The sequence below is a fragment of the Epinephelus moara genome, chromosome 12 (assembly GCF_006386435.1).
Source record: "Epinephelus moara isolate mb chromosome 12, YSFRI_EMoa_1.0, whole genome shotgun sequence".
Lineage (NCBI taxonomy): Eukaryota > Metazoa > Chordata > Actinopteri > Perciformes > Serranidae > Epinephelus > Epinephelus moara.
The window spans coordinates 23853167-23878157 of NC_065517.1; the positions used below are offsets into that span (position 1 = coordinate 23853167).

Consider the following 24991-nt stretch of genomic DNA (forward strand, 5'->3'; position numbering starts at 1 on the left):
GGTCTGTGGTTAACACAAGTTAATGATTGATTGATTTACGACATAAAATATGGTAGTAAACACCCCACTCTTGAACACTGATGCTTCTATGTGTCTTATAGAGGCGATTGTTAACAAGAGGTCAAATGAGACTACAAAACGTAAACACGGCGGGCCACGCCGAACACAGCTCTACAGTCTTGTTGTGGTGGTGACGTTAAGTCATGCGACTATAGCGTAGTTTGTTATAGCCTAACGTTAGCTTTTTACTTCTGGTGATTGCATTTAGACTTCAATAATCATGAAGGTGATGTTCATTTGTGAATATCATGTCTTTTCTTGCTTAACAAAATGTGTAAGTTTCATTAATTTCTGTTTCCCACAGAGCTTATTTTCGACAGTAATCCAAACTGCATTGGAAAAACCCTCTAGGCTTTTTGACAAGGGAACCAGCGCGATGCTAGCTTCCATGTCGGCCTACAGATAAACGTCACCCCTGGAACTCTCTGTAGTATATGAAGTAAGCCCCCTAGTGTTCAACATAAGGAAATGCATCTTGTTACTGTTAGAAACTGCACTGCGGAAATGGCAGAAAAGGTAATTTTTTGCCATCCAATCTTGTTGAATTTGCTCATGGAGCAGTACAGAGACAAAAACATGACCAATAGTGCATGGTGACAAATAAGCGAGGAGGTTAGCCTGATAGGTGTGTAGTCAGTGTGTGAAATATTTTATTACAAGACGTATGACCCACTGTGCATGGACTCACAGCTAGCATGCTACCAGTGTTAGCTAGCTAAGTATGCTGTTGAACATTTCACATAGAAAAAAAATTTATCTGTCGGTTTATTCCTTTTTATTCTAACTTCCTGTGGCGCAGTGCATATAGTCTGTCCAAAATCTGACCCAAAAAGTTCTAATTTTTCAACGTATTCAAGGCAAATTCCAGACCAAATAAACAAAACAAACAATGAAAACTGAAGACATAAACACATCAGAGATCACAGAGGTTCTCATAAGAATGAAAGGACCTCTGGTTGACTTGCATACAGAGCTATGTGGAGCTTTGACTGTCCCTCTGAACCCTGTTCAAAGGAGCAAACAGTCAAATATTTGTATTGAACAGCCACATCTGAGCCGACTGACATGATTCTGAGTCGGGTACAGCCCTAGCTGGCAGCATGCTACAGCTTCCTGTGATCCTTTCTATTCAATAATGTGTTTCCATGGACATTTGGTAGTGCTGCATATCAGCAAGCCCTGACAGATCACTGCTTACATCTGAAAGACGCCTCCAGGCCCAGAATACCGCAATAACACAGGCAGGGTAAAGCTTTAGCTTATTTAGCTGTTAGCGTCAGCCCTCCAGTCATGGCTGTAGAACATACTCTTATCTGTTTGATATTAAAAAATACCTGCTGAGGATGACTTTTAAAGCCTGACATTATTACACTTTTTCTACAAGGATACAGAGCATATAGACCGACTTACGGGGCTTTTTCTACAGATTTGCGACAGGGTTCTGAAGGAATTTAACACATTGCTAACTCTGCACAATGCACCGTTATTTGCATGCAGGTAACAATGTTCACTTGCACCACACAACCAACTGGTAACAAGACTGCAAACAGAGACATTTTATAAAAAAACATCTAATGGAAGAAGAACCGCATGAACTTTTCTCTAACCTTGGAGGCTGCTTCGAATCAAATAAAAGCTCTCATTCTTTCAAAACACTGAAGTCTCTCAGCTTTCCCATTAAGAGTCTTTGAGAGCTGCCAGTCAGCCTGTCAGTCACACAGGAGAGCTGAACCCATCACAAAGCCACCATTAACATTCCAGCCTCGGAGAAGGAAAAGCACAGATAAAGGAGAGAGCTGATCCCCCGGCCACTGTCATGTCTTTCTGGACTTATCTGGAACGTTTATGTGCTGGCTGCTGCAGAGGAGGAACAATTTCCAAATTCATTCAGGTTTTAATATCTAAATTAAACTCATTATGCGACAATTTAATTCATTTATTTAGGAAAAATGCAACTATTTCTACATGTTCAACAACTGAAAACTTCCAAAGCGAGCTCAAGCTTCCTGCTAAGTGCTCTGTAAACACATTTACAGGAAAGTCAACACACACACAGACACACTAAGTGGACACACTGTGATTCAATTACCTGTATTTGGTTAGTGTTTGGTAGGGAAGAGGAAACAACATCGTTCTCTAACACACGTTAGCACGCATGCACGTACACACTTGGATAAACACCAAACACACACACATTGTCCCCTTATCACCATGGCCACAGTTAAAAGAAGGAAGGGAAACGAGAGACATTCTCAGGCTTTGAAAGGTCAGCGTCTCTAAATAGAGATGGTTATTAAACCACCATCGCTTGCAGTAACAGGCCTCCACCTGTGGCTGGGCTGTGAAAGGAGGGACAGGTGCGCAGTTTATTTAGAGATAATTTGCATGCTGCGTACTGAATTATCAGGATGTAAAGTCCAAACAGCAGCTGTCTTTAAATACTGCTAAAATTTAGACACAGTACTGTTCAAAAATTTAGAATTGCCTGCCAGAAAAGCTTGATTGGGTACAGACAGATGGCTGAGATGACTAATTTTAAATGGTTTTTCATGCTTTTGCAAAAAAAAAAAAAAGCAAAGTTTTGTACATGGAGAACTAGACGTTGTACAATGGTTTATCTAGGAGGACAGGCAGAAAGAGACAATGATCCTTCTGAGCACCAGTTACCATAAGAATAGAGGAAATCAACTGTGTTCCGGTAAAGAAACTGGAAGCTTAGCATCAAAACGTGCAGATTTAAATACAAGCAGGATCCTCTTCCAGTGTCAGGTGCACAAACATGCCTATAACATGCTGGAATTAAAGGGCAACGTGTTGCTTTGGCCAGGCTATTCTTCAAACTTCACAATAAAATTGAAGGTTAGTCTGGGACAGGGGAAGGCATCCTGCAGCTCTGGAGCTACATGACGCTCTCTGGCCCCTCTCCCTTGGCTCCCTGTGGCTTTGGCAAAAAAAAATCACATGGAATTAAATCATGGTTGTTTTCCTGTTGTTGTCTTGGCCCTAATAAATTTTGCTGAACCTCAGCAGTGGCTACAGTAGTCTTGAGTTTCCCTCGCTTGGCTAGCTATGGATTCCAAATTCAGTAAAAGTTAAGTGAAAGTTTCAGAGACAAATAGAGAATTTAATAGTGCGTAGATAGTCTCATTGGCTTTCACCGCTAACGCTGCAGAGTTAACGTACCACGTAATTGCAAATAACCCACTGCAGACCTGGTAAAGCGTTTATGAAAATAGGCTACTTGAGACATAATAGGCTGCGTTGCCATAGGACTTAAATATGTTTTGCAGCTCTAGGCAGTTTTTCAAATGATTTTTGGTCAAAAATGGCTCTATTGATAGTAAAGGTTGCTGACCCCTGGTCTAGGGTTGGAGGGACAAATATTCATGGGGCTTGGGGTCCTCCCCCAGGAAACGCAGGGCATTAGACACTGAATTTTCTGGATTTCTGTGAATTTTTATGAATCAATTTGTGCCTTTTCTGCATCAATTTTTGTGCAAATGTCTTTAATTTTGTCAAAATAATACTCCTCTGCTACTTTTATGTTTTTATTGGGGGTGGGGACATATGCACGTTCTAAATATTGAACTGGACGTGTCCCCTGCACCGCTATTGGAATTGGATCAGAGACGTTCAGCTGTACATACTCAGGACTGACAAATCATAGTTTAAACCTATTCAATCTAACCAGTAGCAGGCTGCAGAGGGCCAAAAACAAAAACGACTTCCCAAAATATATAGAGCCCAAATGTACCATTGTGGTCCCATAATGATCGAGGGTAACATAGGCTTTTCTGGACTAGAAAAAAATTCAAACTCAGAGGGTATTTTGGGGAAAAATGGTTACAACATCATCTCCTCCTGTCATGCAGCACTGTAAATGGAAGGTTTAACCATTTCATTCCACTTATTTTGGGGGAAAAACTAATTCAAATTAATGAATACAGTTTTTTTTGCAAGTGTTAAACCATTGTGAAGGAAATAAGAAAAACATCAATATAAAAAGTGATTCTAAACTTGCATCATATTGCATTAAAAATCACTGAAATCCGTAAACTCAGAAATAAGTTGTGAGATATGAACATGTAATGTAGGTGTTTGGATTTGGATGATGAAACATTTTCTCTTTGTGTCACCCAATTTAACATGAAAAGGGGACATCCGATTTTTTTATGGCGTCACTATTGAAAATCTTGATTCTTTCTTTCAGTCGTGTCGGCTTAACTAGTTTCTCCTCCCACAGTGATCTCCCTCTCACACACAGGTCTGCTCTGCCTGCCACATTCCACACAGGGTGAGAGGGAACTTGGCATTCCCCCTGGCAGCGAGACCACACACACACACACACACACACACACACAGAGAGAAAACGTCAACACAAACAACGTGGTAGGAACAAGCCTCTCCTCTTGGCTCTCGAGGCCAGGGTGTGTGTGATGTGCTGGTGTAACAGTATCACATTATTAAGGCTGGTTCTTGGCGAAGTGCCAGTGCCATGAGAGACCTCGAGTTTGCGTGGCCCTCCAGCTAACCATGCCTCGGGTACAGCGGCGTAGCCATGGGAACGGCCGAGGTTATGAAGAGGGTGAAACGGAGAGGGCTGAAGACGGATGATTGAATTCGCGCAGGCCACTCGCAGGAGGAGGAGCTTCTTGAAGAGAGAGCGCCGCAAACACACCGATACGCCGTCCTCCACCCTTCAGAGTGGGACGAAAAGCAAACAGATTATCTCACACAAACCCTCAGGTGCTTTCTAAAGAATCCGTTTCTCTTTTCCACCATCCCACCCTCCTCCCACTCTCCCACTGTCTCCCTCTCTTTTCTTCAGGATCGTCACTATTGTTCCCTTCACGCTACCTGTTGACTGAAGCCTCCTTTCAAGGCCAACAAATCAGGCGGGGTTAAGGCACCTGTGTAAACCGCCCAGCCAATGACAGGTGTCCCTCAGAGGCAGAAGGCTGAACAATGCTCGAGGAACACCCAGGCGTCTCTCCTCCTCGGTTTCTTTTCATGTGGGGCCAGACTCCTTCCTTAACTAGCTCTCTGCCCTTTCCCTTGACAAAAGCACCGCACTATTATGTCTGCTGGTTTGTTTATTTGGTTATTAAAAGACAGGAGGTTGCGGTCGCGATGCTGGTCGTGCACAAACAGGTCGCCCTTGTCGTGATCTGGATTGAAAGGCGTGCGAGGTCCATTTAATCTCTGCACAAGCAGCACAGGGATTTGTTGTAAACATAGACAACAGCACCTGCCTTTTGTATCTATTGCCCGACACAGATGGGATCTTGTCCTATGATGCGACTTTAACCTGTCAGTAGGTGGAAATGTCCACGCTTGAGCTTCAATCTTTCTGGTAAAGCCAGAAATCAGAGGCCCTTGTGATTGTTAGCTCCTCATTTGTGGTCATGTGGTGACCCTAAAGTGTGACCCAGTGATGGTGAAGGTCAGGTATGATGGAGATTAGTGACGGGCCGCTGTGTTGTGTCAACACGACACAGTAAGAGGCCTGTTGGAGAAGGCTTTCCTCCCTGGGAATCACTGATTAATCACAACCGGGTGCAGGTCACATACCAATGCTAATTTACAGCAGAGCGTGGGTAAATATGCTCCTTCATTACTTCTATATTAAGTAGGCTTGTCACAATATCAGGAAGTTAGTAGTCGATTCCAATAACAGTGACATTCCATGATTCTCGATACTTCTTTTCCCTGATGACCTACCCATACTTATACACAGACTTATACTAGTGGGTTCATGACATGTTGTGCGCAAGGACACATATATACCGTATATTAACATTTTGTTGCTCTATTGTTGTTGTTGTTGTACATATAGATGTGACAGTTGGTCTTTGTGGTATTTGTCCGCCCATCTTCCACTGTGATTGTATGGCTGGGTAAAAAGTGATAGTGTCGAGTGCGGCATTTTAGCCAAAGCTGAACATTTTTTAACCAGAAAAAACAGTAAATGCACAGCAATGGGTGCAGAATAAACACTCAGGTATAAATATGTGCCACTTTCCTTGCAGGTCTCAGGAAAACAGACTTTTCCTCTAGACGAGTCAAGATGTAGCCATCGCCATCTCCCACGTGCTATTGTTGTTCCTCCATGCATGTTGCCATCCTTCTTCTTTCTTCAGCATTTATCAGCAGACTAGAACATTTGTAGGTACATATGCGGCCCCATCAGGTGCGGAAGAACTGCATCCCTGATACCTACGGTACTGGAAAAATACGAGTACCGTCATGTTTTAGAACTTTGGCATCAACTTGGTATTTAAGTATCATCCAAGGATCTTAAGGCAGTCCTAATATAAAACTCTCCTCCAGCTGGAGCTTCCACTACAATTAGGGCTGCCCCCCAATAGTCGACCAAACGTGAGTCCACCAAAAAGTTCATAAGTCGGCAAGATTTCATTGGTCGCTTAGTCGCAAAGAAAAAGGTGAAACTCTATTAGGAGCTGCGCCTTATCAAAATAAATCAAAACCTTAATTTGAAAGGACAGACACAGGAAGAGGCCACTCTCAGCAGTCAGACAGGAGTCACGTTACAAACCAATCACAGCCGACAGATATCTTTCCCTTCTTCTGTAAATATTCAGTCTGATAAATACGGAAAAGTTGATCTGTTAGTGCAGGGCTACCCAGAGCTTTACATCTGTCCCACGGACGATAGGCCTACACACTTATAAACAGCGCCTGGAGGAAGATCAGCTCTGCACACGGGATTTCAGGTAAACAGGCTATACAATGCTCGTCAAGGTTGCTTGGCAACCTCAGACACAACCTGCCGCCGTGCTCTTGAAAGCTGGCACAAAAAAGGTACAAGAGTAGCGTCCAGCACCCGACCTCGTGTTTTCCAGGCATTAAAGACCCGGAATGTGTACAACCCCAGATTTCCAGGGCTGGTACCTGCGGTTATTCCACAGGCTACTTAATAACATGTCGGGCAGGAAATCCAAAGTGTGGGATCATTTTGAGAAGGTGAAGGACGAACCCAAGGTGATATGTAAACTCATCTTCATTGGTCAACTACAAACATGACGTATCATCTGAAATATGGAAGTAGCTACATGCCCATTAGCTGACAGCGTCATTAACAGGCGGCTTGCTCAGTGTGTGACGTGCACTTGTAGATAAAATATAGGCCTATATTAATATATATTTATCTTTATTTACAGACTCCAGGTCCAATGATAAAAACAGACAACAGATTACTAACAAACAGACAAACAAACAATATGGACAGCACTATGTCTGTCCACACACAAATTAAAAAAGGTGCAGTTGTTGAATCCAATATTTCCAATACATAGATGAATGATGATGATTAATGAAGGTTCATTAGTACGGTTTTGTATTTCTCTGTAATGTAGCACAGTGTTAACAATGTTACTGATACTATTCTTTCTCACACCTTCAACTCAAACCACCAAAATATATCATTTAATAATTAAATTAATATCGTAAACATGCAGGTGACTAGTCGACTAATGGCCCTAAATGACGACTATTGGTCGACTTGGAATATTCTTAGTCGGGGGCAGCCCTAACTACAATCTTAGCATTCCTTCCTTTCAGGTCAGACTAGGAGGAGGCCCTTGCTAACTTCCTCATTGTCCACTAAGCTGAGGTGTTCAGTGTCTGCTAAGAATGAGTACAACAGGTAACTCTGACATGAACTGAGGGCAGGAGGGGGAAGGGGAGGAGGGAGAGAGAGCTTTTTGACTCCAGCTCAGGTGGAGAGTCTGTCTGTTACTCATGCTCAGGGCTTTCCCCCTGCTTTGAAAGATGCCGCCTCCTCCCATTGGTCGAGCCTGGAGAATGAACAATGCACTGCAGCATAAAGTATTACTGACGTGTTATAATAGCGCAGGCTTACTGCTGCTTATTACTCGCCCACTTTTATGTTGCTTGTGAAGTAATGTTTGTAAAGCCTCTTGCGTTGGGCAAGAAAGTATAATATTGCAGAATATTAGAAGATTACAGCTTAGCTTAATGGCTCAAAGTGCCTGTTTATGTTGTATTTTAGAGGTACTCAACTGCCTGTATGAATAAGAGCAACCACTTTAAATAGATTGTGTATATATAATAAAGATATATCTGTAACAACACCTCAAAACACACTCCATAAAAAGTAACCAAGAGGCTCCTGAAAGCTAAAAATGAAAGGCTGTACCGTGTTTCATCTTGGTACATTAGGTATTTAGGCATTTACAGCTTCATGACTTTATTGGTGTTATTTTAAGCAAATTATAGCCATCAAACCATCAAATGTTCAGAGATGCAGAGCTGCAGGCCTGCTGCTGGAGGAGGAATTCCCTTTAAGTCATGATTACTGGGGAGAGCGGAGGTTTCCCTCAAAAGAGCTGGCCGCACTCTGGCAACAGTCTAGAGGAGGCTGGTGGAGATGAAGAGGGGAGGAAGACGGTGAAAAGTAGAGAAGACGATGAGTGACGGAGAATGAAAGTGGTAGATAAAGACATGCTGACTCCAAAAAGACATGCTAAATAATCAAGTGTTGATTTAAATTATGAGAAGATGTAGAGAGACGAAACGACAGCATGCTGCTCATGAGAAAAAAAGAGCCGAGAGATCTCTTAAAAGCGAAGTCGCTGCTTACAGGATGTGGCAGCAGAGGTCCAAAGGCCAGAGCGGGTGGCTTTAGGCCCTGTAGTAATTACTTTTCTCCACAAACCACAGAGGCGGCACAAAGACCTGGGGCACGGCATGCCATTTAGATAAAACAACCCCTGCTTCTAAATCATATGCGGTCAAAACTCTTCATTCACCTCTTCAGGCCTGAACTTTAGCTGAATACATGGTGGCTGAATGAGACAGGTTGATGAGGTGTGCCGACATGTAATGCGACCTCAAACACGAGAAGGAAAAAGGAGCGTAAGTTCACATGGACGCCACAAAGGACACGCCGCTGACACAATGGACATGATGTCAAAGGAAGGCTACGAGCAACTGCCGCTGCAAAGATGCCAGTCCTCTCTGCTAAGCCATTCAGATTTGGGTCTAAAAAAAAATGCATTCCTAAAATACATTGCATTCCTCTGCGTACAATACATTAGTCTTGCTACTATCGTCACGTTTTGGATTAGCCTACTTTCTCCTAATCGTGCTATGGGGCAGAAAAAGAGCACAGACATATTTTGCTTAAACCCAAGCAGTTAAATTTCAGTCAGAGCAGGATTACACTTTAAACTATTAAAGTACTGTAAATGGGTAGCTCACTGAAAGTTCTTCAGTAAATGTTGAGTGGAACCATCTTAGATTTTTTGCATGACTGTTGTGAATTTACAACCGTGCAGCAGCTTGTCATTTTGGTTCAGAGCTTGCACATATTTGATGGACTGTTTTGATCTGAAAATTTGAGGATCCATCATACTACTAGCCAACATAAGCAAAGCTGTACGCAGCTTCTTACTGCGCATGATGGGCTCCTACAGTACATGTGTGCTTGTTGCCTTACTGCAGATAGAAAACGAGGTTGATCAGGGCAGTAAGAGTGAACCAGATCGACCAAGATTTGGCAGGGCTGTACAACCAAAACGATGAGTTGAAAGATGATAAAAAACTGTGTAGAGCAGCCCAGTCACCAGAATTCAGTGGTGGCATTGCACATTTATGCAAACCACAGATATATTACATTTGTATGTTTCCTACATATGACATAGTTCAGATTACACACAAGCTGAGGTTCTCATCAGGAGGAGGAGGGGACGATAGAAGGCATGACAGCTAAGATCGACAGCTGCCGTAGGCCATTGATTTTGACCAACAAAAGTGTGTGTATTAAAAGCAGATTTTTTTTTTTTAACAAGAATCCAGTACATTTCCAGCTGTGTTTGCTGCGACAAAAGCAGGCATTTAAACTAGAGTTCAGGACATTTCCAGCTGCGTTTCTAGTGTCAAAACCAAGTTGTTTTTTTAAGAATTTGGGACATTTGCAGCCATGTTTGGAGTTACAAAAGAGAGAATTTTTTAAAGACTTTGGGACATTTCCAGCTGTGTTTGAAGCGACAAAAGACAGCATTTTTAACTAGAGTTCAGGACATTTACAGTTGTGTTTCTAGCATCAAAAACAAATGGTTTTTTTTTAAGAGTTGAGGACATTTCCTCTCAGGTTTGTAGTGACAAAAGCAGGTATCTTCTAATAAGAGTCCATTTCCAGCTGTGTTTGGGCTACAAAAGTCTGTATTTTTTAGAAAGAGTTCAGGACATTTCCAGCAACAAAAGTCTGTATTTTTTTAAATAGAGTTTAAAACATTTCCAGCTGGGTGTGTAGCGACAAAAGTCTCAACTAGAGTTCAGGACGTTTTCAGTTGGGTTTCTAGCGTCAAAAATGGGTATTTTTTTAAAGTTTGGGACATTTCCAGCTGGGTTTGTAGAGACAATATCAGGTATTCTTTTTAACACGAATCCAGGACGTTTCCAGTCAATATTTTTTAAATTGAGTTTTGGACATTTCCAGCTGTGTTTGCGGTGACAAAAGTCTATTTTTGAGTAGAGTTCAGGACATTTTCAGTTGTGTTTCTAGTGTCAAAATAGGTATTTTTTAACGAGTGTTTGGGACATTTCCAGCTGTGGTTGTAGCTACAAAAGAGATATTTACTCAAATACAGTTCGGGACATTTCCAGCTGGGTTTGTAGAGACAAAAGTCTATTTTTAAGTAGAGTTCGGGACATTTTCAGTTGTGTTTCTAGTGTCAAAATAGGTATTTTTTAACGAGTGTTTGGGACATTTCCAGCTGTGTTTGTAGCTACAAAAGAGATATTTTTTCAAGTAGAGTTTGGGACATTTCCAGCTGTGTTTGTAGCTACAAAAGAGATATTTTTTCAAATAGAGTTTGGGACATTTCCAGCCGGGTTTGTAGAGACAATATCAGGTTCTTTTTTTTTTTTTTTTTTCAGCCGGGTTTGTAGAGACAATATCAGGTTCTTTTTTTTTTTTTTTTTTTTTAACAAGAATCCAGTACATTTCCAGCCGTGTTTGCAGCTACAAAAGAGATATTTTTTAAATAGAGTTTGGGAGATTTCCAGCTGGGTTTCTAGTAACAAAAGTCTGTATTTTTAAACTAGAGTCCAGGACATTTCCAAGAACAACAAGAACCTAATACATTTCCAGCCATGTTTTTAGCAACCAAACTGGGCATTTTAAGCCAAAATATGATGTTTTCCTAACACTAACCAGGCGGTTTTTGTGCCTACACATGACCACACAATAACCACAGCATTGTCACAACATAAACTTGAAAACTGTGATGTAAAAAAACAAAGTTTAAACATATCCACTACATATGAAAGGTAAAAATGGCTTCTGGCTTTTTGGTAGTGAAGAGCTGAGTGAAACTGCACAGCTGGGTGATTATTCTCTGCAGGTTTGTGGCTATGAGAAACTCCTGCTACATTACACATAGTCATTTTATCCAGTGTTAACAGAAGTATTAACCATAGGCACTATTACTTTAAAAAAAAACAAGTCAGGGGCTTTAATCCTTCTAATGTAAAATGTAAAAACCTACACACATTTTGAATTAAGTTTCCTGATAACCTGTTTTAGAAACAAACTGTCCATGACATATAAATTTACTGTTGACTGATGATTTTAATTAATTTTTTTTTTAGTTAACTGTTGCATGTGTATCCGCAGCACAAACCAAAAAGGGTGTGCAAGAAGTGGAGGCTGTACTGTACTGACGGCATTAATGTGTGGCACGTGATGGCTGTTCAACTGAGTGAGGTGCAGGATTCCTTGAATACTTACTGAACATGTTAACATACACAGACACACTGTACACACAGTTACTGGGTGGGTGGGTGGAGGTTGTCAGCTGAGGGGGCTTACTCACATGAGGTGGGTCCCCTGGATTTAACCCCAGCATTGGTTTTGCTCTTTGACTTCACACTAAACAAAACAACTTCAAATCCTGCTACAGTGTCCTCCTCTTCTCCTCGGGATATTAACCCAGCAGGGGTTTCACACTTCGCTATCAGACTTCACTTAAGACTGATCAAACAACAGCTAATGAGATTGGGAAGAGGAGAAAGGATAGAGAGAAACAACATAATAGAGGATGGTTAGACAATATGAGGGCTCTGCGTACTTACAGCGACATTTATTTGCTGATGACATTTCTTTATGTTTCTTTCAGACAGTGGCAAAACTATGTGCACACACAAGGGCCGTCTGCAAGCAGCACTAAGATCCTGCATTCATTCTCACCTTTTCCAGATCAGCAGGGGCAGCCATGAAAAACAAAACAAATCCACACGTTTAGATTTGGTTCACCAAAATTCTGTGGTTTGGAAGGCTGCAGATGCGTGTGTGCACCTTTGCACGTGTGTGCACAGTGTGTGTCACCCCCCCCCCATCCACCCCCAACACACAGAGACCGGAGCCCGAGCAGCTGAAGTCATTAAAACCAGAGACACAAACACAAACGCTCAGCAGACCCGGTCCTCTCCTCCTCCCTGAGATGGCTTATCTTTCTCACACCTACACACACAAACACACATATGCATATACACATAAACCCACAGAGGCATGCAGGGGCACACAGACTTCAACCTGTTGGACATGATCAACAAACTTCCACACCCACTCCTGCCCCCCAGCTCTCCTGAACACGGCTTATTTATTTGCTCACACCATGACGTATGAATCCAACAGAGGCAGTCTCCCTCTCTTATAATGGGCTGTGTGTGTTGCAGCCAATGGGTTTTAAAAGGATGAAACTATATAAACTGTTTAAATATACCAAAAGGAAATAAATAAAGACAAGATGGAGAACACAAGTATTTCACATTGGAACATTTGGAATAAAAGATAAAGTCCGCACACCAGAAGCTGCTCCTTGAACAATTTATTCATGTGTTACGTTTCGGGCCCCTGCCCTTCATCAGACAAGAATCTTATTTTATTCTTGTTTATTCTATTGATGTATATATTGTAGTTAAATTTTCACACTTTAAGCCTCAGCACTGTGACGATATAGATTGTATTTTAATATTTATATCTTAAATACTAGTGTTAAACACGGCAGCATAATTCACTTTTTTTTTTTATCTTAATGCACACTTCATTTCTACTTTATTTTATTTATTGCTCTATATTCACACTCTTCTTTTTTTTCTTACCTCTTATAATTCTCTTTTCTTTACATTGGAGCGACTGTAACGAATCACAATATCCCCTCAGGGATCAATAAAGTACTTCTGATTCTGATCCTGGTTCAAGGGCTGCTTGAATGGAGGAATTTTTGGTGGTTTATTATCATACAGCACTGGAAAAGGGGCGAAATTAGCGCCTCCACACAGGTGTTGTATTTCCATCAAAGCCCATCACAGCCAATCAAAGCTAGAGCCAATCAATACCCGTGACTACTGCAGAGTCATTTGACTAGATAGTGAATGCCTATTGTGACTTTTCCTATTAAATACAAACGTAAGATGTAAGTTGGTGTTAGAGGTTTTTTGTCCAGTGGGAAAGGGACTTTACTTCCCCCCTCACTACATATTGGGTACACTACTTTCTGTGTTAGCATTCAGAGTTCACATTGGATTTAAATCTTGAGGTGCAGAGTCTTTCAATAACGCAACAGTTCCCAGGGGCACTGAGCTGCTAAATTTTTAAAGTTTCAATGATACATGCTGGATAATCAAAAAACAGGATTATGATATGATTAATATTACTTGATATGACTGATGGCAGCAAATTCTAGCTTGCACATCAAACCACAACTGGGCATGATGCTTGCTTCAGTTGTTTCCAGCAACAAGGTGGAGTTCTATCTTCCAGGCAAAAAGACAAGAGATGGGGATTAAATATAGAAAACAGGAGGGATGTCACATGCTAAGTCAGACACATATCAGGTGGGATGAGGAATTTATGCTCTGGAGGAGAACATGAACGCAACACGCTCCTCTTGCTTGCTCATAATCACACACAGCCAAGAAAACAGATCCACACTGAACGGTCTGGCTTAAATGAAACCACAAGAGAAGCTTAGGGCTGACAGTCAAAGGCAGCAAGGCCACAGTTAATATTTCAGGGTTGGCGTTTGCTAATTCCCACAGACAAAGGGAGGACATCCACCTGTGGGTCTGTTGTCTAAGCTCATCCTGAGGGGGTGACTGGGTATGAAACATCTGCCGGGCTCAGAGATGGCCTCACAGTTGGAACGTGGTCGCTAAGTCTACCCTAGAGAGTCGCCAAAAACCAAACACTGGTCCCACCCAGGCCCTCCCATGACCTCTGTTAGCACGTGCCTTTCCTTATGACCCCCAGGGGTCAAAGGGCGCTAGGCAACAGGGCGCTTTTACACTGAGTCTGAGAGCATGTGTGTTTCTTATCATTAATGGGATGGGATGTGGGGGCGAGGGGTGAAAGAGTGAGGGGCACAGAGGCTCCGGGAACACCCTCCCTGATGTTTGGATGCATGTCCAGACGCCCACAGAGACACACAGAGGAGAAAGTGTGTGACGGATAGAGAGACACAGAGATAGGGAGAGGAAGAGGTATCCGTCATTTTAATGGTCACTTTTACGGCCTGGGAGAATTGAGTGGCAGCCAGACTGCCCCATCACTGACCACAGACCAGCAGACACCAGACAGATGCATCAGTGTGTGAGCTTTATTGTCTTCATTAAGTGAACGACAGATGTGTCTTTCTTCAGCCGTCTTCACCTCAGCGGACTGGGTTTAAGTGATTGTTGGGTGGGGCAGAGGTAGCCTAAGGCTTAGAGAGGTGAGCTTGTGACAGAAAGGTCATTAAGAAACTATCTCCTTTCACTTGTTGTCTCTGCACCACAGTCAGAGACACGTTCAAGAATTGACCAAATGGTTATATAGTTAGAGTGGGCGGAAAAAGCTCTGCTCTTAAAGAATCTGAATCTAATGGAGAACTAATCCCCTCTTAATTAACACATAGATTAATGTTTAAGTCACCATGAAATGAAAAATACATTTTCTCCAGTTTTAATCTTGTGTCTCTGTGTGAACTGACTGAATTTATCTCGTTATATGCTAAATATATGCAAAAATAGTCAGTATCAGTGGAAGTTTACATCAGAATCCCTGTCCTTTCTCTTTCTGTAAAACCAGGTTAAAATGAATTCAATGTTTGATGACTCATCCTGCACTTACAAAAGTTCATCCAATCAAATGGGACTTTGGGTGACTAGCTAGCCACACCAGTCATATAAAACTGCACTTCACACTTTGTGAGTTGTAAAAGTAAGCTTAAAAAGTAATATGGAGAGGGACAGGAGGGTGTGTGTGCTGGGCAAAACCTCTGTCTTTTACTTCCAAAACAAATGTGGCAGAGGTTGAATTCATTTATCTCTCCCTCTTCCTCCTCCTCATCTTATGGCGAAAGAAGTGTGTGCAGAGCCAACTATCCACTGCAGCTTTGTATCGCACTAAACTGTAAAGAGGGGTTTATACTTGTGCGTCAGCTCTATGCAGAGCCTTTGGCATAGCCTATGCACGTGGCCTACGCTGTTGTGAGCATTTATACTTGTGTGGTGGTGTGTCTGTGTCACTCTGCAGTTACACCTCCAAAACACTGGTCGGCGGTGGGGTTTCTGTGAAGTGCTGTAATGTTTGGTTGATTCAAAACATATGTTAAACATACATTAAACATGGCTTAATAGAGACAATTTCAAACACAAGTATACAAATCAGCTTCACTATAACTCACAGCATTCACAGACAAAGCATTTGTCTTTATCTGGACACATTTTCCCCACAAATATAGCATGCTAATGTTATATTTGTGGGGAAATATAACATGCTAATGTTTTTAGCACAAGCCTATAGCATTTTACATTGTATAAATTAGCCCAGCGGCTAGCAGACTTTTCCTCTACTCATATAAGGCGAAGGACATCAGCAACATTTAACAAAGGTTAATGTTACAAAATTTGGCTCCATTCACAACTGTTTTACACTAATCATGTTTTCCAAACAAATACAACATGCTAACGTTATTAGCACAGGCCTATGGCATTTTACATTGTATAAATTAGCCTAGCAACTAGCAGAGATTTCCTCTGCTCATATGAAGCCAGGATAAATCACACTGAAGACTTAAAATGCTATCTTGTGGGGGCTTTGTTGTCTTCACAATTTATTGTTTCTTATCTGTGAAATTAATGTAAATTAAATCTTCGTTTCCACTGAGGGAAATGGTTTCAGCTTACAAAAATAGACAGGAGGTCTGCATCACCGCGACATGTAGTTACATTTCTGGGGAGGTGCACATCAGGCTACAGTGTAGGCTCTACATCAACGCAGACCCTACACCATAGGCACGGCGTCAATTTGACGGAGAAGTATAAATTCTACTTAAGCACGCCCACTTTTTAACGGCCTAATTGAATACATAAAAGATTTGATTTAAATCACTCTTGTAATTCAATTCAAAACCTCAAAGTTCACTGTGTAATGCGTCACAGTACAAAGGACACAAACACTAATACTTTCATTTCACAAGGTCATATACATCAAATTAACAATACCAAAAATATTGCACATAAGGAGGAGGCTGGGGTATTGAAAACGGTGTTGGCATGAGCATATCTGCAAAGTACGAGTGAGAAATGTCAGATGTAGAGCTGCACAGCTTTGTTGATAAATCTCTGTCGATTGTCTAATTTAACTATTTTGTAAGTCATCTTTTAAGCTATTTTCTGATGCCATTTTCCACTTTTCTCTGTTTTATATCATTGTAAACAGAACATGTTCTGAACCAAACAAGACATTTAATGATCACTTTGGACTTTGGTAATATGTGATGGGAATTTTTTCGCCTTTTCTGACATTTAAGAGACCAAAAAGTTATCCATTGAGAAAATAACTGTTTTATGTTTTTATGTTTTATTATGGATCCCCATTAGTCTTCACCTAAGTGAAGACTATTCTTCCTGGGGTCCAGATAAGCTGATAAACTGGCAGGTTAATATAAAATAAAAGAAGTTTTTAGTTGCAGCCCGAGTCATGTTGGCTGTGCTTCTGTTCACCACAATGCTTTTGGGAGTCTCCCCGTTGCTCCATCACTTTCTGCCACTCTATTTTTACAAAGCCCACAAAAACTCTTGAATTAATGCAATAACAGCATGACAGCATACCTCTATCAAGGTCCAGGCATGCACTGTGAAGAAAGGAGAGGTATTTCCTTAAAAAAAAAAGAGGTAGAAGTGGGTGGGCACTGAGAGGCTGAGCTTTTTGGGGAATTAACAAGCTTATCGGGGGGCTGTTCTGTGAAAACAAGCAATAGAACAACTCCTGAGGAGCTGAGGGAGTGAAAAGCCATCTGCAGCATGTCCAATGGGACTTAGCAGACTGACCAGACTAAATGTGAAAGCTTACCTTGCTCTATTCATTCGGAGTTTCACGGAGAGTTTGTTTTTGTAGCTAACTGGGGTCTCCTTGGGTAAAACTCCTTGGCTGCTGAATGTACAGCCTCCATTTGTACCAAGTCAGCTGCTGCACATAAACCCTCTGCTGTACGACTGCTGCGACTAAAGATTATTTTAATCGTGGATAAATTTTTTGATTGTTTTGCTTTTGTTTTAAAATTATAAAGAACAATTACAAATTGCCCTCATGGAGCCGGGTCTGTGATGTCATTGCCTCTCTACCAGTCCTATTCAAGTTTAAATACAAAGAAATGGAATTAGTAGCCTAACGACTATTGGATGGATTGCCAAGAAATTTGGTGCAGACATTCATGTTCCCCTGAGGACGAACTGCAATAACTTTGTTGATCCCCTGACCTTGGAGTCATTCAATAGTTTGGTTTGTGACCAGACAGAGAGACAAGGACCCTCTCCCTTACGGTGTCGCATAGACCTTGTTTCTGAAAAAATATATACGATAGTCAATGGCGAGAGACGAATAATTTTTTTGTTTTTTTTGACGATTTTCATCCTGATTTTGTGTCGCGGAGACTATCGTGATCTTTTGAGTGTTCATACCTGGCGACATGTGTGTGCACACCACAAGATTTCTCCACCGAGCCCTCGCCGACAGAGCCCCAGATAACGCGGTTACGTCACCAAACTACATTTTTTTAACTTGGAGATGACACATCGTAAAGGCATGGATATTCTTCCCAGTGTTGAATCAGATCGTCCTCCAGGGCCTGGGTCTAAACACAACGCGGTCCCTGTGATCCTGTGGATGCCGCCATTGTTGTTGCTTGCCAGCCGGCTTGTCAGTGTTGCCAGATCTTGGGAGAAAAACAAGCAACAAGGGCTATGGAAACAAGCCCAAAAGAAGCGACTATCATGCGCTTAAATAACTTATTAGACGGATAGAGAAAGGCGTCGTTTAGAGAGCAAGCCCAAATAAGCAACTCCACTGACATATCCCGCCACTCATTGGCTGATGCTCTTTGTCAGCCGTGTCAGACTTCTCCAGTTTTCTAGCATGCCAGATATCCAGTCCCAGTCGCAGACGAGGGGGCGACTTGCTCGTAGGCTTGTTCACACATGAGGACTCGTCGTGGCAGACTTTCCTATCTTTTAGTAGGAAAAGGCTGCAATCGGCAAGTAGTCAAGGGTATGTATCGGCTCCAGCTCCAATTGACTTTGTTCAGCAATGATGGACATGCTAATTTTCACACCTTTTCCAGCGCCATGTGATGATGGGCCACCCCAAAGTCCTCCATCCAAGCAGCGCTCGAACATCACTCCAAGTTAGTCGGCACAGATTTTGAAAGAGAGACTGCATAAGTTATAGATATTGAGAAAAAAGTAACCATTGTAACATTTTCACTGGCCTCCATGCTGCATTCCTCTGTTTACTAACCATTGTGGCCATGTTAGCATTTAGCTCAAAGCATTACTATGAAGAACAATGAGTCCTTCACCAAACAAAATAAACTTTTATTGCAATTCACAGTAACACGTCTGTAAACTGACAGCAGTTACAACCAATGATACTTCACCAGAATTGCTACAAACCAATGAGCCAACAGCCCAAGATCAGGAAATAGCAGCTCTAACAGACTTAACGATGACGCAATGCGACAAATTAAATAATTGTGGCCTCAGTAGGCCTGGTAGGAATGATTTTGGCTTAAACATGGAAAAAACAAGAGAAAATCTCTCTCCCCTTCTCTCCGGTTCCCTCCCCCCTTACCTGAGCTAGCCAGAGGGGCCAGTAAGCAACAGATTAGCAGTGCTTTGGGGAGCGGGCTGCTGTAGCGTGCTGTAATGCAGACTGTCAGTCCGACACAGTTGGGGGGCTACACAATGCCTCCTTGTTCCAACTGGCCCTTCTGTGCCCCACCTCTCTACCTCTCCATCTCCCTCTGTCTCTCTCTTTCCCTCTCTTTTCCTCCGGGGGTTTAATCAAACCATAAAAACTAATGGTGTTCAAAATGTTCTCTTTCTTCTCTTACACTGAAGAAAGCGTGAGGCGGAGAGGGAGGAGAGGATTGAAGGATGGAGGTAAGAAAGAACAAAAAGGAAGACAGATCAAGGCGGACATGCTGACTCCTACACCAAACATAAATCAGCTCTCAGGAAACAGAGAGAAAGACAGAAAAAAGGAGACGGACGGGCGGAGGAGGGGCATCAAAGCATGGTTGACATTCTCTGAGATGCAGGAGCAGAAAAGGTGTGTGCGTTGGTTTTGCGAGTGTGTGTCGCAGGGCTCGTTGAGAGCATTATTCAACAGCCAGCGCGTATAAGTGGCATGGACATGAGGAGATAATTGCCAAGGCACACACACCCACCCGTCTCTTTCTCAACACTTGTTTCTGTTTATCAACAGCTCAGTTTCATCCTTTAACTGGTTTGGTGCAACCCTCAGAGCTTGCAGCAGCAGGTAGCGCTACTTATCTGATTCCCCATGAGCTTTCTGCTCACTAAACAATCACTGGGAAATATAGTCTGCCTTCCAAATATGACAAATGAGTGCATTCTTAATTAACAACACAACTGTTGCCTAAACAGAGATGGCAAAGATGTGAAGAGAGCTCGCTGCTCGCTGAACTTCAGCTGGTTGCAACAACGCCGGGGTGTCACTCAAGAATCTCCTTCACACGTTTCACTGTGTTTTCTTTGGGGCTTCTTACACCTCCCCCACGCAAGAGAGGGCAAGTGCAAACACACACCTGCGATGTCTTCATATACATCTTTACAGTTAAATGCTTTAGGAATTAGACCCCCTCTTCTCTCCCCAATAACAGTTATTACTATAAAGTTGGGAGGTTTTAGGGATTGACAGGAATCTATGCTAAATAATGATTATCATATTAAGGGCTGACTGGTTTCTGCTAATTATAAGCCTGCATGAAGACATCCAGCCTCATTCAGCCGGCAGTTAGGTCTCCAACACAGCCTGCGTAGGTCATTTTGAATGCAGTCTGGGTTTAATTTGGGAGTTTCACCCCAAAATCAGGTCTGGGACAGACACTGTTTGAAAAGTGACACCTACTCTCACTCAGATTATAATGATTTTTAACAGCCAATGTAAGGCCTCAGTCAACATACTGATAACACCCATTTACAGTATAGCATATTGCTGTGCATAGGCGTAGAATATGTAAAACATGTGCAATCGTCCTCCACTGCCAGCTTAAAGGCAATCGTAACTTTTATACAGAATGGCAGAGCAGCATGACAGTCACGCCTTGAACAATCAGGGGAAGACGGACTGTAGTAACTAAAATGAACCAACATGGGGAAATCAAAGAGCTCACAAACTGACAATAGGCATTATTTGGGTGCCATGCTGTTGTTTCGACGATTCATAATCCAAAGCCCAAATAGTCTGGACCAAAAGCCCATTTGTCCGACAGCCTCTTATCCTAAAAACAAACGTACATGGGCCGTGTCTCCAAAAATACGCTACGTTCTCTCCCAAACAGAAACACAAGGCTAATTATTATTGTGCAAAATCATGTTCATCATGCCCTATACTCTGCCTCTGATTAGTCTATACAGATATTCTTACCCTAACCCTAACAAATCTCACTCTTCATGCCTAAACCTAACCAACCCAACCAACAAAGGCAACAAGTACCGGCCAATCAGAGGTCCGCTGATGTCATTCTGCATAATACCTTGCAATGTGCTTTTGTAAAGGAGAGTCTGTGGCATGTTTTCGGAGAAACGGCCCTGACAGCAATGTGAGTTTGCTTTCAAACTAATGGGCTTTCGGTCCAGTGGTACATTTATCAGAATACTTGGGGATTATTGGAATTAAGGTAAGTGGTCCCTCATTATTTTTTATTATTAAGCCCTTTTCCTACTTGACAAAACCACTTATACCCACAGACATCTGGGTTTTGTTTAGAGAGAAAGGTTGCAATCAGCATTCATTCCTAGGAAAAATGACCCTGCAGTAGTCAAGGGTATTCATCGGCTCCAGCTCCAATTGACTTTGATCAGCAATGATGGAAATATGACATCCGAGTGGATGCCCTAATTTTCACCCCTTTTACAGTGCAATATAATGATGGGCCACCACAAAGTTCTTTATCCAAATGGACTTCCAGTGGCATGCTACATGGAGTGACAGCCCAACAACAGAGCTCCAGTATCAGCCTTAAATTTTCTCAATTCAAGGATTTATATTCATACAAAGCCGTACACATCGATTTAATAATGAGTGGGGACAAGACTAAAAAGGGTGAAGTTGCGGCCAGCAAAATTTCAATGGGACAAGATGGCGGCCACAGAGAAACCAAAACTTAACACTCAATCTGCTAAGTGGTGAGTGAAGTCTTGACGACGTGCTTCAGGCCGAACTGAAGAGAGATTTCTCTGATTTTCGCACTTGTTTTCGAGAGGACATTAAAAACCAAAAGGACGAATTCACAATGGAAATAAACCAGACAATACGAGACACGACAACTCAGATAGAAGGAATAATGAAGTGCATAGGAGAGATGGAGGAAAACATGGCCGATATGGAACGATGGGACATCGGAGTCAAGGATGCCCTTACCCAGCTGCTCGACAATGATTTAGAGGGGCAATCCAGGAGCAACAATATCAGAACTTAGAGTGTCCTGGAGGATGCCCAAGCAGCGCTCAAACATCACTCCAAATTAGTTATCACAGACTTTGAAAGAGAGACTGAATAAGTAATAGATATTAAAAGTAAGGACATCTTGGGGCGTCGGTGGCTTAATGGATAGAGCAGGCGCCCCATGCACAAGGCTGTTGCCGCAGCGGCCCGGGTTCAAATCCAGCCTGTGGCCCCTTGCTGCATGTCATCCCCTCTCATGCAGCAAAAAAAAAAGTAAGGACGTCTATCACCTATTTTTAGCAGGTTTCCCGCTTTAAAAAAACCCCTGCATATATGAACTAATTTTGGTTCTTTGGACAGTCTTCCATGCCAACAATTTTCCACTGACAAAATCATTTTCTGTGATAAACTTTCTACTATCTCATTGGTTTTATATTGAAAAAAATACTGGAAACTGCAACTAGCGTCACGTTTAAAAGTAATATTACCTTTGCACAGAATGAAAAACATCATCCCCATTACTGCTCTGTGTGACAGCACAGAATTACTTTTTATAGATTTATAACACTGGAAATGCTCAAAGGCAAACTCTCATCTCACTGATTGCAGGACAGTTTTCCTGACAAGTGTGTTTCTGCTCTTGTGTTCTTTTGTTCTTCTTTTGTGGTACTAACACATTACTGACATACCGGGACTTAATTTAGTGTAATATTGCCCCAACATCAGCCAAATCATTTAATAAGCATTACCTCAGTCAGGATGTGCTTTCTTCCAGCACATATTTTGGCAACGAGACAGAAACATACTTTGATTGGTGCACGTTAATATGGCTTATATGCCAGGACTTGACTCGGTTGACACAAAGATCCCCTTAAAGGCTATGTCTACTTTGAACACATTCTGACATTAATCTAAAACTTCTGTATTCAAAGCTTTTCTTTCTATTTGGGAATTCCCATCAGTGCACTGTTGTAGATAAGAAACTTTATTCATTTTTAAAAAGCTCAGGTTGTGCAACAGTTCACTTTTCAATCAGTGACGCTATGACTTTAAAGCTTCCGTGTTTACTGCAGTGTGAGGTGAGATGATTTAATTTCCTCATGCTGAAGGGGAGCTGAGGGGAAGAGTTGTTTCCTGTTGTAAACACCCTTCTCTCAACACCAACACCATACCGTTGCTTTATGTGTGTGTGTGTTTGTTGATGTACTTATTGTATCCAGGGGGAGGAACTTACACAGTAGGTCACGTCTTTCATCGCCATCGCGTTGTGCCAGACTTCCACTTTAAATTACACAAACACACACACTAAAAGCACACAGGAGCACACACACTGAGAAGCTATCTACGTATCCACACCCAAAGGCTCTTCAGCTTCACATTTCCCTTTACTTTTTAGACTGTGGCTGCCAGAGAAATCTTGTTAGCACCAAACTTTAAAGATGGGATTAACGCTGTTATATATAACCAGCATCGTTCAGCTATTAATGCTTCTTGTTCCACAACACTCAGATAAATGACTGGATATAATGTTTCAAATGTCAGCGATAAATCCTCCTTAGCATTCACATTTGTAATGTGACGCTGGATGAACCTCTATATCAATTACCTCTCATTTAAAATAACCTTCTGTGCGTTCTGATAGCTGGTTCTCTTTTAGATACATCTCTCAGTTCAGGCTGCTCTCACGTACTCTTCGTATGTTTAACTACAAAGAGTAATGCATCACAATTCGAATATTTTTCATTTCATTTTCCATAACCGCTTATCCTGTTGGGGGTTTGTGGAGGGGCTGGAGCCTACCCCTGCTGACATTGGGCGAGAGGTGGGGTCGGCAAACTATCACAGGGCCGACACATAGAGACAGACAACCATTCACACTCACATTCACACCTACGGACAATTTAGAGTTAGCTTGCACTGTGGGACTGTGGACTGAAACATTCCATGTGAATGTACCTGGAGAAAACCCATGCTGACACAGGGAGAACATGCAACCTCCACACAGAAGGGCTCCCCCACTCTGGGATTCGAATCCCTGGGTTCAAACCAGGATCCCTCTTGCTGTGAGGCATGGATAACCCACTTATTTCGGAAGGCTGCGATCACGTGACCAAGGCGCTGACAGGAGTAAAGAAGGGTAAAATTCACGCAGGAAGGTTGGGGTGGTGCATGGGTCAAACAACATAGGTCTTTTCCCCACGAGACCAATGTTCATGTCTGGTGTGAAACCAAGTGACCAAGGTATGTCGTTTCCTAATCCTAACCTACATAACTTCACGTTAAATATGTAACAGTTAACATACTTTGTGGGGTGCTAATTCATTAGCTACCATTGTACTTGCATTTTCTTGAAATATCATACAAATCATTGTATGTTGCTCAGTTGGTAAAACAAACACATTTTCTATCTAATTGTACACTGTATCTTTGCTCTCTTTTCTGTAGGTAAAAAGCAACTTAAATGTAAATCTCTGAGTTCTAAACCGATCAGCCAAAACATAAAAACAACTTACAGCTGGCCAGCTGAGAAGCCTTCGGTCCTGGCACATATGTGGATACGACTTGACCCGCACCACCTAAACACTTGTACAGACCAAGTACCCATCCTCATGGCAATGGCACTCCCCAACGGCAATGGCCTCCCCAGCAGGACAAGGCGCCCACCTCAAAAACTGTTCACATATAGCTCGAGGGACATGACAGAGTTCAAGGTGTCAGCCTGGCCTCCAAATGCCCAGATTCCAATCTGATCCAATCCAATCGCCCTCAGAGGTTCTGTGCCCATGTCTCAACAGGGTCAGAGCCAAGTCCAATCCAAGGAGGCCCCAGTGTGGATTGAGGGTACCTCTGAGGTTCCGGCTTGTCCCACAAATGTTTGATCAGATTGGAATCTGGGGGATTCTGAGGCCAGGTTGATGCCTTGAGCTCTTT

The 24991-nt window shown here is 42.3% G+C and overlaps 1 protein-coding gene across 1 annotated transcript in view; it reads right to left on the reverse strand.

Moving 5' to 3' along the window:
- LOC126398948 (protein eva-1 homolog A) overlaps positions 1–24991 on the reverse strand; it is a 110739-nt gene that overhangs the window by 78946 nt on the left and 6802 nt on the right. The gene's annotated exons all lie outside the window — the stretch shown is intronic.